The 17153-nt window shown below is 38.4% G+C and overlaps 1 long non-coding RNA gene and 1 pseudogene across 1 annotated transcript in view; one reads left to right on the top strand and one right to left on the bottom strand.

Annotated features, from left to right (window-relative positions):
• Window positions 1–12639: 12639 nt before the first annotated feature.
• LOC119873736 lies at window positions 12640–12887 on the bottom strand (annotated as a pseudogene).
• Window positions 12888–15626: 2739 nt separating this feature from the next.
• The window catches only part of LOC119873674, a 28956-nt gene continuing 27429 nt past the window's right edge, over window positions 15627–17153 (top strand). Inside the window, exons 1-2 of the long non-coding RNA XR_005365980.1 lie at window positions 15627–15678; window positions 16497–16630. This is a non-coding gene — a long non-coding RNA (uncharacterized LOC119873674). The remainder of the gene's footprint in view (window positions 15679–16496; window positions 16631–17153) is intronic.

Genomic DNA, 17153 nt, shown 5'->3' with positions numbered 1-17153 from the left:
TCTTTGTGTGGATTCATTTCAGGCTGAAGGATTCCCTGTAGTGTTTCTTGAAGGAAAAATCTCCTACCACAGTTTCTCTTAGTTTGTGCTTACTTGGAATGCCTTAATTTCTCCTTCAAAAACAGATAATTTTGCTAGAGTTAGAATTCTTGGTTTACAGTTATCTATCTCCAGCAATTTGAATAAGTCATTCCCCTGCCTTATGGTTCCATGGTTTCTGATGAGAAATCAGCTCTTAATACTATTGAGGATCCCTTGTATATGATGAATGTCTTCTCTTCTGTTTTCAAGATTTTCTCTTTGTTTTCATCCTTGAATAGCTTGATTATGATGTGTCCAGGTATGAATCTTTTTGAATTTATCTTACTTGAAGTTTATTGAGCTTCCTGGATGTGTAGATTAATGTTTTTTATTAAATTGGGGAGGTTTTGGCCATTATTTCTTGAAATATCCTTCTGCCCCCTTTTCTCTTTCCTCTTTTCCTAGGGGTCCTATTATGCATTATAGGCTGAGTCGTGTCCTCCTGAAATTCACATGTTGAAGTTCTAACTCCTAATACCTGAGAATCTGCCTTTATTTGGAGTAGGATTTTTACAGATATAGTAAGTTAAAGCAGTAGGGTAAGCCTTAATTCAATATGACTGGAGTCCTTATAAAAAGGGGCCATAAGGACATAGAGACAGACATGCACTGAGAGATGACAATGTGAAGAGACATAGAGGGAACACAGCCATCTACAATACCAAGGAGAGAGATCTTGATTGGAGCCTTCTCTCACTTCCCTCAAACAAACCCTACTTATAACTTGATCCCAGATTTCTAGCCTCCTGACCTGCAAGACAATAAATTCTGTTGTCTGAGCCACTCAATTTGTGGTACTTCGTTACAGCAGCAGACTAATATAACATGTATTTGATGTGCTTAATGGTGCCCCACCTGTCTGAGGCTCTGTTCATTTTTCTTCATTTTTTCTTTCTGTTTCTCAGGCCAATCTCGATTCAATTCTTTTCTTTCTCTTTTTCTTTTTTTTTTTTTAATTCATGTTTTTTCTGCCTGTTCAAATCTGCTGTTGAACCCTTCCAGTGAGTTTTTCGTTTCATTGTTATTTTTCTCAATTCAGAATTTCTATTTGGCTCTTTTTTAGATTACTTTCTCTTTAAAATATTCCTTATTTGGTGAGACAGTGTTTATTATACTTTAGTTTTTTAGCCATGGTTTTCTTTAGTTCTTTGACCACATTTAGAATGATTATTTAAAAGTTTTAGGGGTGCCTGGGTGGCTCAGTCAGCTGAGTGTGTGGCTCTTGGCTTCAGCTCAAGTTATGATCTCAGTGTTGGGAGATTGAGCCCTGCATCAGGCTTAGCATGTAGTCTGTTTGGGATTCTCTCCCTCTCCCTTTTCTTTTGCTCGTCTTCCCCACTTGCATGCTCTCTCTCTAAAATAAATAAACAATAAAATCTTTAAAAAATTTTATTTAGTAAGTCCAACATCTGGCTTTTTTTTTTTAAGATTTTATTTATTCATTCATGAGAGAGACACAGAGAGAGAGAGAGAGATTGGCAGAGACACTGGCAGAGGGAGAAGCAGGCTTCATGCAGGGAGACCGACGCGGGACTCAATCCCAGGTCTCCAGGATCACACCCTGGGCTGAAGGCAGCCCTAACCCACTGAACCACCCGGACTGCCCAACATCTGGCTTTTTAAGGGACAGTTTCTATTCATTGTTTTCTTTTCCTTTTTTTCCCCCTATGTTAGACCACCCCATCCTACAAGATTTTGCTTAATGTCCACAGTTTTGAAAAAGTTGATTCTATTTTTGTCAGTTTTCTCCTTGCCTTTATGAAGGAGAGAATCCATACTCCCAAGAATATAACTGATTCCTAATTAAAGAATTGGCAACATATGCCTGAATGGTGTCATAATAGCTATGGATTAGTGACTTTCGTGAGCCTCTGACTTTTCTCCTTTTTAAATGGTAATTATCCCCTTGTAACTATTGTATATTGGGTTTATGAGGGTCAGATAACTTGTCTCTGTAGTTCACAAGACTTCAGACCAAGAGGAATTCTAATTGAAGTTGTTCTTCAATCCTTTGTCATCATCTTCACTTCAGACTCCAGGAACTGAATTTGAGGAACTCTTTGAGAAACCTTATCTATAGCCTGATTTATATGGTGATATACTTACCTTCAAGCCTGAGCCTGTTGTCATAATAGACAAGTCTTTGGGCTTTCGAAGAGGGAGAGTGTGATTTGCATGTGGGAAGAATAGAAATAATTTTTGGTCACAGAATGAACTCTAAATTCTTAGACATTACGCCTATCAAGAAGAGGAGTTTGAATATGGATTGGCCTTAGTGACTTGCTTCTAACCAGCAGAATGTGTTAGAAGTGATAACAAGAGGCTAGGTCATAAGACATTATAGCTTTTGTCCCATGCTCTCTCTTCCTCTCTCCTCTCAACCTTGGAACCTTGCCCTATATTGTGAGGAAGACAAATCCACACACAGAGGGCCATATGTAGTTGTTCAGCAAAAATTTCAGCCAACAGCCAGTATCAATCACTAGCCATATAAGTTAATAAGTCCTCAGATGATCCCAACCTTCAACTTTTGAGCTACCCCAGCAGATACAAATGGATTTGAGGAACCCCCCCAATTTACCCATTTTGCAGATTTATGAGCAAAATACATGCTGTCATTGTCTCAATCCACTAAACGAGTACTTTTTAAAGCAACAGTACTTAACACCAAGTACCCATCACCCAGCTCAATCCAGAATGAAGATTGTTTCATTATAGCCCCAACCCATTTTCCCAACTAGTTAGAAGGAAATTCCAGACTTCATTTCATTTCTTTCATCTTTGTATACAGATATAAACAAGTGCTCTTTTTAAACAGCATAAGCACATATCCCATCTAACAATTCCTTAATATTGTCCAAAATCCAGTGTTCAGCTTTCCCTCATCTTAGTTTTTTTAACAACTTATTTTTTTGTATCAAGATCCAATTAAATTCCATACATTGCAGTCAGTTAATATATCTTTTAGTCTCTTTAAAAAAATCTATAGGTCTTCCTTTTTAAAGGGCCTACTTGGTGCAAGGCTTTAGGAAGTTGATAAAGGAAGATAGATAGCATTAAATTACTTAGCAGGAAAGAGATATGCACATGCAAAGATGATGAAAGCTCATGTGATAGGAGTTAGAATAAAGTATTGGGAGATTAGAGAAAAGGAAGAGAATACTTCTATCATCTTCATGCCATAGTGGCTGTGGTGTTCAGAGAGGCCAATACAGGGCAGAAAACAGACAAAAATAAAGGAAACCTCCAAGGTGTTTCAAAAGAATTCACAGATGTCATATCTGTGAGCTAAAGGAGTAATATATCTGTTTTTTTTCATGATTTCCCTTAGACCAACTTCTCTTGAGATTATTATTGATCCTTGCAGCCAATTTGAGCTTTCATTCTCAGTCTTTAGCTCTTCATCTGCAGAAGCTCCTAAAATAATTTGCATCGCAAACTCTCCAAATTACTGAGAAGTCCTTTAAAATTGAGGTTTTACTTTAGGAGAAATGGATGTGAGAATAGTTTTACTATAACAAGAGTAACCATAAATATTTTCAGTGTGATTCAGACAGAGGGAAATCTCAGCAGAAGGAATTTTTGCTCATTCAACTTTGGTAGTATGGTTTCTTGGGCAATGCAAGATCAGAATTAAACTCTTGTTTTTGTTTGAAAAAAATGCAAATAATGCTGATCTTTACAATCTTTTGACTATTGCTTCAGAATATTTATAAATCTAAACAAGATGCTTCTATCATATATGAAAAGCCCATAGCAAATAATCATTCTCAATGGAGAAAAACTGAGAGTTAAAATCAGGAACATGTCAGGGATGTCACCTCTCACCACTCTTTTTTAACATCGTACTAGAAGTCCTAGCCTCAGCAGTCAGACAACAAAAAGAAATAAAAGGCATCTGAATCAGCAAAGAAGTCACTCTCACTCTTTGCAGATGACATGATACTTTGTGTGGAAAACCCAAAAGACTCCTCCCCAAAATTGCTAGAACTCATACAGGAATTTATCAAAGTGGCAGGATATAAAATCAATGCACGGAAATCAGTTGCATCTCTTTACATTAACAATGAGACAGAAGAAAGAGAAATTAAGGAGTCAATCCCATTTAAAATTGCACCCAAAAACCGTAAGATACTTAGGAAAAAACCTAACCAAAGAGGCAAAGGATCTGTACTCAGAAAACTATCGAACACTCATGGAAGAAATTGAGGAAGATACAAAGAAATGGAAAAACGTTCCATGCTCATGAACTGGAAGAACAAATACTGTTAAAATGTCTATGCTACCTAGAGCAATCTATACATTTAATGCAATTCCTATAAAAATACCATCAACTTTTTTCATAGACCTGGAACAAACTATCTTAAAATTTGTATGGAACTAGAAAAGACCCTAAATAGCCAAAGCAGTGTTGAAAAAGAAAACCAAAGCTGGTGGCATCACAATTCTGGACTTCAAGCTATATTACAAAGCTGTAATCATCAAGGCAGTATGGTACTGACACAAAAACAGACACACAGATCAATGAAACAGAATAGAGAACCCAGAAATGGACCCTCAACTCTATGGCCAACTAATCTTCAACAAAGCAGGAAAGACTATCTAATGGAAAAAAGTCTCTTCAACAAATGGTAGAAAAATTGAACAGCAACATGCAGAACAATGAAACTGGACCATGCCCTCACACCATACACAAAAATAGACTCAAAATGGATGAAAGACCTAAATGTGGGACAGGAATCCATCAAAAATCCTAGAGAACACAGGCAGCAATCTCTGTGCCATTGGCTACAGCAACGTCTGGCTAGACACATCTCTAAAGGCAAGGGAAACAAAGGCAAAAGTGAATATTGGGTGTTCATCAAGATAATAGGCTTTTGGGGATGCCTGGGTGGCTCAGCGGTTGAGCCTCTGCCTTTGGCTCAGGGTGTGATCCTGGGGTCCCGGGATCGAGTCCCACATTGTGCTCCCTGTGGGGAGCCTACTTCTCCCTCTGCCTATGTCTCTGCCTCTCTCGCTCTCTCTGTGTCTCTCATGAATAAATAAATAAAATCTTAAAAAAAAAAAAAGCTTTTGCACAGCAAAGGAAACAGTTGAAAACCAAAGGATACTGACTTTTGTGTCGATTGTGAGATGCAAAACCTTGAATGGGAGATGATATTTGCTAATGTCTTATCAGATAAAGGGCTAGTATCCAAAATCTATATATAAAAAAAAAACTTATCAAACTTAATACCCAAAGAACAAATAATCCAATCAGGAAATGGGCAGAAGACATGAATAGACATTTCTCCAAATTGTACAAATGGCTAACAGACACATGAAAAAATGCTCAACATCACTTGGCATCAGGGAAATACAAGTCAAAACCACAATGAAATATCACATCACACCAGTCAGAAAGGCTAAAATTTAACAAGTCAGGAAACAAATGTTGGTGAGAATGTAGAAAAAGGGGAACTGTCTTACACTTGGTGAGAATGCAAGTTGGTGCAGCCACTCTGGGAAACAGTATGGAGGTTTCAAAAAGTTGAAAATAGAGCTACCCTACAACCCTGCAAGTGCACTACTAGGTATTTACCTACTAGGTATTTACCCCAAAGAAATAAACATAGTGGTCTGAAGGGGCACCTGCACCCCAGTGTTTATAGCAGCAATGTCCACAATAGCCACACTATGGAAAGAGCCCAGATGTTTATTGAAATCTTGCCATTTGCAATGATGTGGATGAAACTAGAGGGTATTATGCTAAGTGAGGTAAGTCAGAGAAAAACAAATACCATATGACCTCATAGGTAGAATTTAAGAAACAAAACAAAAACATAGGGAAGGGAAGGAAAAATGAAGGAAGACAAAATCAAAGAGGGAGGCAAACCATAGAGACACTGAACTCTGGGAAACAGGTTTAGTCCAGGGGAAGTGGGTGAGTGGATGGGGCAACTGGGTGATGGACATTAAGGAGGGCACATGGTATAATGAACACTCAGTATTATATAAGACTGATGAATCACTGACCTCTACCTTTGAAACTAATAATACATTATATGTTATTTAATTGAATTTAAATTAAAAACAGTAAAAAATCAATCAACCAAACTTTAAAAAAATAAACAAGATGCTTTTAACTGGTTCAGGGGGCAGTTTATTTATTTTGTCCTATTTTAATCCTCTAAAGATCCACTGCAAGAAATAAGGAATATTTATGACCTGTGACTAATACCCAGTAATCATGATGGACAATGACTTTTGTCATTTAAGAGCTACTTGAGGAAAGAAAAAGACCTTCAGTGATCAGTAGGGCATTTAAAAAATCTAATAAACTGCTATTACTACTTCAGTAATAAAAACGTAATGGCTTGTTAGACATAAAAATTGCATGAAATTTATTTAAAGACAATTTTGGGGTCAGAATGAGAGATTTACACATGTAATTATCCTGTTGATCAAGGTGAAAATGAATAACTTGCTTTTAGTAAAAAAGGTAAGAGGGCATGCTTATTTTATTCTTTTTGTATGATATGAGCCTTAGAAAGATCTAGATATTAGTGGTGGCTGCAATTTCAGAGCAATTATTGTATGGTGGAAGTTTTTATTTTAATATTTTTCAAATGGGGGGCTTTGGAGGGGTTTGGAAGGGAAAAGGTGGGTGCAGAACTCTAGAGAGTGCTGGGAATCAAATTACCATTTCTTGTGGAACCTAGATACTATATAGTATATCCAGGGGTGATTTGAAGAGTCAGAACTTCTGTCCAGGATCTTTTGTGTCCAAACATGAATAGCTATAGGATCTGGGGCAGCCCACACACTTGCTGACTGGTGCCTTAATTTTATCTAAAGGGCTGAATTTGGCTGACCCATTAATTTGTTCTGTCCTCTTTTCTAATGTCATATATGCCATCTAAAAAAATTGAAATTATTTAGTTGCTGTTTTCTTCTTTATATATTATTCAATATAACTTTTATGTTATGTATTGATGCATAACAAATTACCACATATTTAGGGCCTAGAAACAATATGTATTTATTAACTCACAATTTCTGTGGGTGTGGAATCTGGGCATGGATTAATTAGATCTTTTGCTTTATGGTCTCTAATGAGTTTGCCAGCAAGGTGTCAGCCAAGGCTAGGATCTCATCTGATAGCTTGATTGGAAAATCTGCTTCCAAAGTCATGCAGTTGTTGGCAAGGTTTAGTTCCTGCAGTCTGTTGGACTGAGAGCCTCAGTTTCTAATTGGCTGTTAGCTATTGACCAGAGACCACACTCAGTTCCTGGCCACATGGGTCTCCCTAATGTGGCTCTTTGGTTAATCAAAGTGTGCAAGGTAAGAAGGCAATCGAGTCTGTTAGCAAGAAAAATGTAACTTCTGAAACTTAATCATGGGAGTAACAACTTTTGTCATCTCTTATTGTTTAGAAGCAAGTCACAGGTCATGTTCACACTAAATGGGAGGGGATTACACAAGTGTGATTACCAGGGGGTAATTGGGGCTTTTTTAGAGTCTGTCTGCCACAATATGATTTTGTTAAAAGATATGCTTTTTTAGAAAATGTAAACAGTATGGGTAAGTTTCTTAAAAAACTCTGTAATCCCATATCCAGAGATAAAAGCCACTAATATTTCAATACATAGCCTTTCAGTCATTTTTCTATTTCATATATTATTAAAGTTAATGAGAATGTGGTCATAACTTGATGCACTCTTGTATAGTCTTATTTCCTTAAGCATTCTTGCAAGCTAGTGAATAATCTTCTATACCATTTTAAATAGCTGTGTAAATTTATGCTATGATTAGACCATGGTTTATTTAACCAAGAGGTTGGCAAATTTTTTATGCAAAGAACAAGACAGTAAATATTTTAGCCTTTGGGGTCCATAAAGTCTGTTGCATTTACCCAACTGTTGTTATAGTGCAAACAAACATGTTAGTAAGTGTGATTGTGACTGTGTTCCAGTAAAACTTTATTTATGGACATTGAAACTTAAATTTTCCTGGGGGTTATTCTGTATGTTGGTAAATTGAACACCAATAAGAAATAAATTAAAAAAAAAAAGAAACTTAAATTTCCTATGCTTCTTATGTGTTCTGAAATATTTTCTTTTGATTTATTTCAATCATTAAAAATGTTGAATCTATTTTTAGCTCATGGGTTAGACTTGGTCTGTGGGTCAGTTTGGTTTATCTTATTATTTCTTTGTAGATATTCAGATAGTTCTGTGTTGTTAGTATTATAATTAATAATTAACATCATGATAGCTAAATCTATGTGCCTATTTGTGCTTACTTACTGAGGACAAATTCTTTTTTTTTCTTCTTTTTAAAAAAGATTTATTTATTTATGTTGGACATAGAGAGAGAGAGAGGGAGGCAGAGACACAGGAGGAGGGAGAAGCAGGCTCCATGCCGGGAGCCCAACGTGGGACTCGATCCCGGGACTCCAGGATCGCGCCCTGGACCAAAGGCAGGCGCTAAACCACTGAGCCACCCAGGGATCCCGACAAATTCTTAAAAGTAGAATTATTGGGCTGAAGGTTGTGTGTGTAAAACTTCGTACACATTAGTAAATTACCTTCCATAAAAACGGAGTTAATTTTATATCCTTACCAAAATATATGGTTATGCTTATTTTTCTGTGTGCTCTCCAACACTGAGTATTATCTTATTAGGTATTTCTATGATATGATAGGTTAAAAACTGCTGAAGATTTTCCTTTTCAAAAACAGTTCATATTCTATTTTAAATTAACATTTAAAAATGTATTTAAATCTGTGATTTCTTTCTTTCTAAGGTGTCTTAAGATAACTTGGCCAGCTGAAATGACATGCAAATATAGTCAGGCTGAGAGCCACTTGACCATTAAGAATCAATAACATTGTGCTAATGCCTATTACAGGAGATTACTGATTAAAAGATTGGTAAAGCCCCTGCCTATTTGAGCCACTGTCATTAAATAGCCATTGGCAGAAAAAATAAATTGTCAATATAGACACTTTATAGTATTTAAGACAAGGAGTTGATTATACCCAAGAAGGAAATATGCTAATAGCTTTGGGCCATTTTGAGAAATGGACAAAATGAAAAATTAACCATTTTAATTTATGTCTTTATCTATAGTATAGTCATCTTGTATTTTTCAGGGTTTGGTTCTGTTTTCTTTCTAAGACTCAGATATGATCATGTCACCTCTATTTTTTTTAAGATGATTTATTTATTGATTTGAGAAAGAGCATGAGCAGAGGGAGGGGCAGAGAGAGGAGAGTAAGAAGCAGACTTCCCACTAGGTGGGGAGCTGAGCATAGGGATCAATCCCAGGAACCTGAGATCATGACCTGAGCCAGTCAGATGCTTAACCAACTGAACTACGTAGGTACCCATGTCACTCCTATTTTAAAAATCTTTCCTGGTTCCTTGCTTACCTTCTGAAATCAGACTTCTTAGCATGTTGTTCAAGATTCAGTGAGGTGTCTTTAACTTCATACAATTCTGATTTCCCATAGGAAATAATGATAAAATGATAATAACAAGTAGTGTTTATTGTCTTAAACTGCCAGATCTTGGGGTAAGTGCTTTGGGGTAGGTATTATTATTCTTACTCTTTTAAAGATGGGAAAATAGATTTAGAGAATTTAAATATCTTGCCCAAGATCAAACAGTAAACATTTCCTACCCTCCTGTACTCGATGCCCTAAAAAATGATTTATGTTTTGCTAGTGTAAGGTCTTCAGTTGACTGCTTTATTTAGGAGAGTCTGGCAGGGTCTCAGAGAAAAGACATTTTCTCCAGTCTACCTTGGAGAAGCTTTAAGAGTTTCAATTGCTCCAGCACTGTGTTTATTTCAAACAGCAGTAATGTAGATGAACTTTGGAGTGACATGTTAATTCCCCTTTTCTGGACACCTGGAGCATATTAGAATAACCAAGAAGGGAAATACAGCTCCCTATAGAGTATTCCATTGGATAATAAAATTCTTGAGCACCTAGCTTTGAATTGATGATCTATGGCAGTGTGTATATTTTATTTTTATACTCTATGGGAAAATATAGCAATAATAATTCAGGGCAAAAGGGACAGTAATAGATTGTCAACTCAACTATTATTACCTTTAATGAAATGAAAGTCTCATTGGAAAATGATGGGAAATTAATGACTTAAGCAATAAGCCAAAATCACTACACCTTGTACAAAAGAAATGGCAGGAACATCTCCCTTCTCAATAACTTTTCTCCCTCTGGCTTAGAGGAAATTATTTGGAAGCTGAGAAAATACCTGAGTTTATTAAGGAGGATAATGTGGCTGTTCTTTCCAAGTGCTAGGAATCCTGAGTCCTTACTGTTGGGTATGAAGTAACTATGAGCTCTGTTGAAGTTACCAGTGCAGTATAGTGTATGAGGTTGCCAGTGGCAGTACTTCATCTAAAAACCATCCTAAGCTCACCCACTTGAGAGTCCTCATTATGAGGTCCTAGATTAAATAGTTTGTACAACATTGCTTGGTCCCTGATTCCCCTTCCCACCAGGTAGAGGACATTCCCTTAAAAAGAATCACCCATGAGGCCATACTACTTTATTCATTTTCTCATACTGGATTCTACCCAGAATGTCTATCAATAAGCTCATCTGCAAACAGTGTCTAAAAGTCCACCTACCACTTAGTTCAGGAAAACCTGGCAAAGGAATTATGATAGTGGTTATTTTTTTTTCACCAACCAAACTCTGCTAAAGTATATGATTCTTTTATTGTTCTTTGTCACTAAACATATGGAACCCAAAAATGTGTTTCAAATTTTGCCTAACCTCTCTCTTTTCTTTCCATTTATTGAGAGAAAAGTATACTAGTCAGGTTGGTGACTTTCTTGGCTCCCTCTATTAGCTAAAGCTACTGGCACCCTATAAAAAGAAAGACACATGAGTAGCAGGTTTTCCCAGGTGTTCTTTTTCCCACTGGCCTATTAGGACCTTGGATCTCATTTGGTTCTGTTTGCTTATACTTGAGTACTTGGTCTCCACCTCTAGCCTCTTTGGATGATGAGTCCACTGAATGATTTCTCTCCATTGATATGGGTAAGTGAGAGGTGAATAAAGATGGAAAGCAACAAAAAAGACAGTCCTGGGAGTTGATAGATTGCCTTTTTGGGATGTTCTATCCAAGGTTCTATTGTACTTGGTTGGCCCTGTCAGGAAGAGATCAGGGAAAGAGTTTCTTCAATCTTTAGTGTATCACATATGTCGGTGCTTGAGAACCAATTTCCTACCCCACCCACTCCTCATGGAGTCAAAAGTTATCTCCATCCTACAAAAACACCACAGAAAAAGATAGAATTTTCACCTCCCATCTGTAGTTTTAGTAAAAGTAACCATCTGTAGGCCTACACAGCTGATTAAGGCCATCTAGGTTATTCCCTTAAAAATTTCAATTTAAATATTTTGCTGGTACAACCTTAACCATGTACTAGTATTTTCTGATGCCAATAATTTTTAAAATTTATTCATTTGAGAGAGAGAGAGAGAGAGAGAGAGAGAGAGCGAGCATGAGAATGCTCCTGAGAGCATGAGCAGAGGTGGGGGAGGGGGGGTTCTGAGGGAGAGGGAGAAGCAGACTCCCTGCTGAGTGGAGCTCAATGCAGGCTGGATCCCAGGATTCTAGGATCATGGCCTTAGCTGAAGGCAGCTGCTTAACTGACTGAGTTACCCAGGTGCTCCAATGCCAGTAGGTTTGGCTATTTTATACCCTTCTCCCTTCCCCTGTCCCCCCCCCCCCCCCATTAGTATAAAATACACTATACTTTTGTAAACAAAACATTTTGCTCTTATAAAACCACTTTAAGGTATTTTAAAATATATGTATGTTGAAAGTACTTGAATGTTTTTTCCCCAGAGAATTTCTTTGTAAAAGTGGGTGTATGTTACATGTGTGTGCATCTGCTATGCAGGTAAGTAAGGTGCCAGGGTTTGCAAAGACCTAGGTTAGGGAAAGCAATCTCATGCATGCTGTCTTTTGTCACCCATTTGGTCACATAAGAATGGTTCTCGAACTACTTAGACTACTTCCTTTCTTTCTTTTTTACTTCAACAGATTTATTTTGCTGTTATTGTTTTAAAGATTTTATGTATTTATTTGAGAGAGAGAGAGAGAGAGAGAGCACAAGCAGGGAGGAGGGGTAGAAGGAGAAGCAAACTCCCTGCTGAGCAGGGAGCCCACCATGGGACTTGATCCCAGGACCCAAGGATCATGACCTGAGCCGAAGGCAGATGCTTAACCCACTGAACCACCCAGATGCCTCAGATTTATTTTTTTTTTAAAGAATGGAATTTAAGGAGAAAAAAACCCATGGGGCAGAGGATGGAATAGAAAATCAATACAAATGTAAGCTGTTTTGCTAATTGCATAACCATAACAAATTCATACAGAGAATGCCCTGCACAAAACAACTCAGTAAAGGCTCAGAGATGGAGGTGTTTCCTGAGGCAAGGCTGAAGATTTCAGTCTCTGGTATTTGGAATTTGGACTGCAGTGCTTGTATTCAGATGGATCATTGGGTGTATGACATGGTTCATGCTTTTAACTAGAATTGAGTAAAAGAATGGACACTTGGGCCAGGTAGAAGTAGATGAAGTGTTTGGCTTCATGTGTCACATCACCACCAAAGTTCCTTCCCATGATGCGGAACCAGGTGGGGTTGTACTTCTTGTCGAACTCCTTCTTCATATGGGCCGCAGTGTCCCTCCCTGTTGTATTTCTCCAACACCAAGTCCTGTTGCATCTTCTTTGACATAATTGGTTTTGATCACAGCCTTTTGGTTGCACATGGTTACTAAGGAGCAGGGGGTGGACTGCTGGTAAATGTATCCTGGAGGAGGGGCTGGCGATGCTCAGATCCAGCGGAAGCTGCCATAGCTACTGAAGCACATCAGTACTTGTGGCACATTTGGACTTAAAATCCTTTTTTTTTTTTTTTTTTTTACCAAGAGATAAGGATCCCACTCAACCTATGCCAGCTTTAGTACCTTTTTCATGCTTATTGAATATTCTTTTGTCTCTGCTTAAAGAATGTGGGTCATATACCTCCTGGCCAACTCCACTGTCCTATTGTGACTGAACTAACCTGAGTTTGCTCCTTGGTGAGTTACAGATAGAGATTACAGAGGAAACTTCATTTGCAACAAATAAGAAGATCCTGAGGAATAACTTCCAAAGCTGTGGCTCCCTGAATGAGGGTGAGTGGGTTTCTTTTATTTAGGGTTAGGAGGAATATTCAGAGAGGGGAGCTTTGTCATTGCATGTAGAGGTTGTGTATCCACACTTAGGAAATCTGCCTATATATGTATAGTGTGTTATGCTAATGAGGGTTGTACTCCTCCTTGGTCAGAAACTTTAACATTCTAATTGAAGCAGAGGTAACTCTCAGGCAAGAGGAAGGGGCTATGGGTAGTCTTCAAGAATGGTACAAACCAGTTGAGGTCTTGGACCTCTTACTGGTTAGGAATGCAGGGCCCTTGCTTACTTTGGAAACAGCACTGGGAGTTTCTACCACTAATTTGTTGTCTCTGATATGGTTAGGCTCTTTCCTGGCCTGGTAGCGTCTGTTAATCTTTTACATTCCCTTTGCTCCCTTAAAATCCTTAACTACTGAGGCTTTTGTAAGTCTGACACCTCCTAGCAGATTCTATAAGAAGTGTGTTTGGGCAAGTGGAGCTGTTAGGGTGTAGATCACAGAAAATAGCTGGAGGCCTAAAATGACTTCTCTTGTGTCCAAAAGCTGTGTCTTGTCTTTCTTTTTCTGGAGACTTCTAACTCTTTCTACTTTCAATATCTGTTCTCTGTGGGGAGGGGACAGGATCTTTGTACTGTGCACAGATGGGTGTACTTAGGCAGATTGCCCTATGCTGGCCTCAGGGAGAGCCTTTTGGCCATGGGGAACTGAGCCCAGTATTTTTTTTTTTAATTTTTTTTAAATTTTTTTAAATTTATTTATGATAGTCACACACACACACAGAGAGAGAGAGAGGCAGAGACACAGGCAGAGGGAGAAGCAGGCTCCATGCACTGGGAGTCCCAACGTGGGATTCGATCCCGGGTCTCCAGGATCGCACCCTGGGCCAAAGGCAGGCGCTAAACCGCTGCACCACCCAGGGATCCCTGAGCCCAGTATTGTAGCTGATCTTATGCTGTCTATTCCCTTTGTAAGTAAAGCACTGTTCCATCCAGTGCTTGACTGAATTGTGTTCTTCTTGATGACTCTCTTACCAAGATGCAGTGGGCAAAAGCTTTTAGAGTTCTCCCTTGAGATTCGTAACCATGGCATGGTTTTCTGCTCAATAATCTGAGACTGAATTGGGTGATTTATCTGAGGTTAGCTTGCTGGTATGGCTTGAATGTTTGTGCCCCCCCCCCCCATTCATATGTTGAAATCCTAATCTCTAGTATTTGGAGGTTGGACCCTTAGGAGACAATTAGATTTAGATAATGACTCGAGGTGGGGGAAGATTGGATTTGTGCTCTTATAAGAAAAGGAAGAGACCAGAGCACCACCTCCCTCTCTGCTACGTGAGAATAGCAAGAAGGCCAGGAAGAGAGCCCTCGAGAACTGAATCTTCTGGTACCTTGACTTGGATTTGCCATCCTCTAGAACCATGAGAGATAAGTGTTGTTTAAGCTACCCAGTCTCTAGTATTTTGCAAAATACTAGAGTATTTTGTAAATTCTCTCTCTGTTCTGCTCCCCTCTGTTCTGATGTCTGGAGTGTGTGTGTGTGTGTGTGTGTGTGTGTGTGTGTGTGTGTATGTCTGTGTGTATTGACAAAAATAAAATCATATGCCATTTTTTAAAGAAGATGCATTAGAGCCACTGATTTATTTAATTCAATCAGGCCCAAAGGAAAACAAGTGGGACACAGAGACTTGAGGCTCTTCCTCCTAACAAAGGACTGAAGGAATTTTCTATGGCATTTATAGATACGAGCTTGAATACAGTTTCCCATGACAACCAATTAGTATGTGTGAGATTAATGGTTACATTCCACAGGAGATACTGTTAAAGTTTTGAAGTCTTGATATCTTAAGGGGACATATTACAAATAATTTAGCAAGGACACATTTCTTTTGGTTACAAAATACTAAGTAGCATGGTTACAAGATATGGAACAGATATAAATCGACCCCAGAGCCTACTTCCAAAGGATGGTTTAGGATTCCTCTCCTTGTGAATATTCTCAGCCTTTATTTTGTCTAAGAAGTTCTTCTAATGGTTATACGACCGGCATCTTGTTTCTGCAGCTGCTCATGTAACAAACTACCACTGATCTTAACAACTGTTGGTAAAATGGTCCAGAGATCCAAGTGAGTTGCAGGAATCCAGAAAGTTCTTGTCCTCATTATTTATCTAAATTGTTTTTGTAACCTTGAACATGTCAACTAATTCCCCATTCTTCTTTTTTTTAAGGTTTTATTTATTTATTCATGAGAGACACACAGAGAGAGGCAGAGACACAGGCAGAGGGAGAAGCAGGCACCCTGCAGGGAATCTGATGTGGGACTCAATCCTGGGACCCAAGATCACGCCCTGAGCCTAAAGAAGATGCTCAACCACTGAGTCACCCAGGTGCTCCTTTCCCCAGTTTTGACTCTACTCCAGTCAGACCAAGTTACTCACTGCTTTGTACATGGATTTGTCACCTGGGGTCACTGTGTCTCCCCTTTTAGTAATGTTTCCTGCTCTCCTTTCCTATCTGCAGCCCTCCCATTCTGTAAAGGCAATGTGGTTGTCCCAACCTCACCCCCTCCAGGGGTGACTTCCTCTTGAGTCCTAATTCTTTCTTTCTTCCATCCTCCTCCCATCTTTGTTTTGTCTCAAGGATGGGTTGGAAGATCCACTATGGGTGCAACTCTATTTTGTATTTCTTTGCATCTCCTCAATTTCTAAATATGGCAAGCCTATGTATGATTTGTTGGTAGGTGTTGTGGATAGACTACTTGGTTCTGTCCTCTGGTATTAAAAATAATGTTTAATATTTACCTCGTGGGACTATTTCAGCCAAGCCCTAATAAGATTACTAAAGGGTGACCAAAAGACAAAACAGATTAGCCTTTTAAATGGCTATCTCTGGTGAAATTAATGTGAAACTTAAATTTTGAAATGCTCAATATAAAAAAGGCCAAAAATTGCATACATTTATTAGTAGCATGAATTTCTTCTTTAGTATAGTGTCTTTAAGCAGAGAAGAAATGAAAAATTGCTAACACAATGTAATTTTTAGTGCAATTAAAAAGTAGAAACTGTAGCCCTGAGAGGGTCTAGTTCTATTCTGGCCGGGAATTGTTAACTTAAATCTGAACTTCCTTAAGCTGTTTGCTTATGTATGCAAGTATTTCTTCATGAATTTACCATTTCTGAAATATATTATTTTGTTCACTCAATAGTTTTGCATTCACTGAAGGCTAAAACAGACCACAACAACTAAACAAATTAATAAAATGATGACTCTACAGGAAATAAGCGGGAGACTCAGATATCATAAGTCAAGCACAGTGTGTTCCAGAAGAAATGCCTGAAGGTAAGCACAAAGCCCTGGAGGTAGAAGAGCTTCAGAAATGGAAAGGAGACCAGTGTGATGGTCATGCTTGGGGTGTGGGGGGAGCAAGAATAAAAAGAGACGTTTTTAAGGAGGGGGCCAGAGGCCAGATCAAGCAAGTCCTAATAGGTTACAAGAGGAGTTTTATTTAATGGGTGATGAAAAACCTGTGAAAGGTCTGAGGGAGAGCCATAATATGATCTGATTACATTTTTGAAAGGATCTCTCAGCCTATTGTAGGATGAATAAATTAGAGGGGTCAAGAGCAGAAGGAAAAAGGCCAGTCAAGAAATTGGTGCCCTAGTGGCTTCGGCCAGAGTGGCAGCAGTGGAGATGGAAAGGGCTGTATGCTTTTGAGATAAATTTGGAATTAGAACCTACAGAAATTTGTAATGGATACGAAGGGGATGGCAAGGGTAAGAGATGAATCAAAGATGGATCCCATGACTCTTCATCTATATGCATTCTTTCTCTATAGGTTATTTTTGCTTTTACTAAAAACTAA

The sequence above is a fragment of the Canis lupus genome, chromosome 10 (genome assembly GCF_011100685.1).
Source record: "Canis lupus familiaris isolate Mischka breed German Shepherd chromosome 10, alternate assembly UU_Cfam_GSD_1.0, whole genome shotgun sequence".
Taxonomy (NCBI): Eukaryota; Metazoa; Chordata; class Mammalia; order Carnivora; family Canidae; genus Canis; species Canis lupus.
The sequence above is the reverse complement of the archived record's forward strand: the minus strand, read 5'-3'. Positions and strand labels throughout refer to the sequence as shown.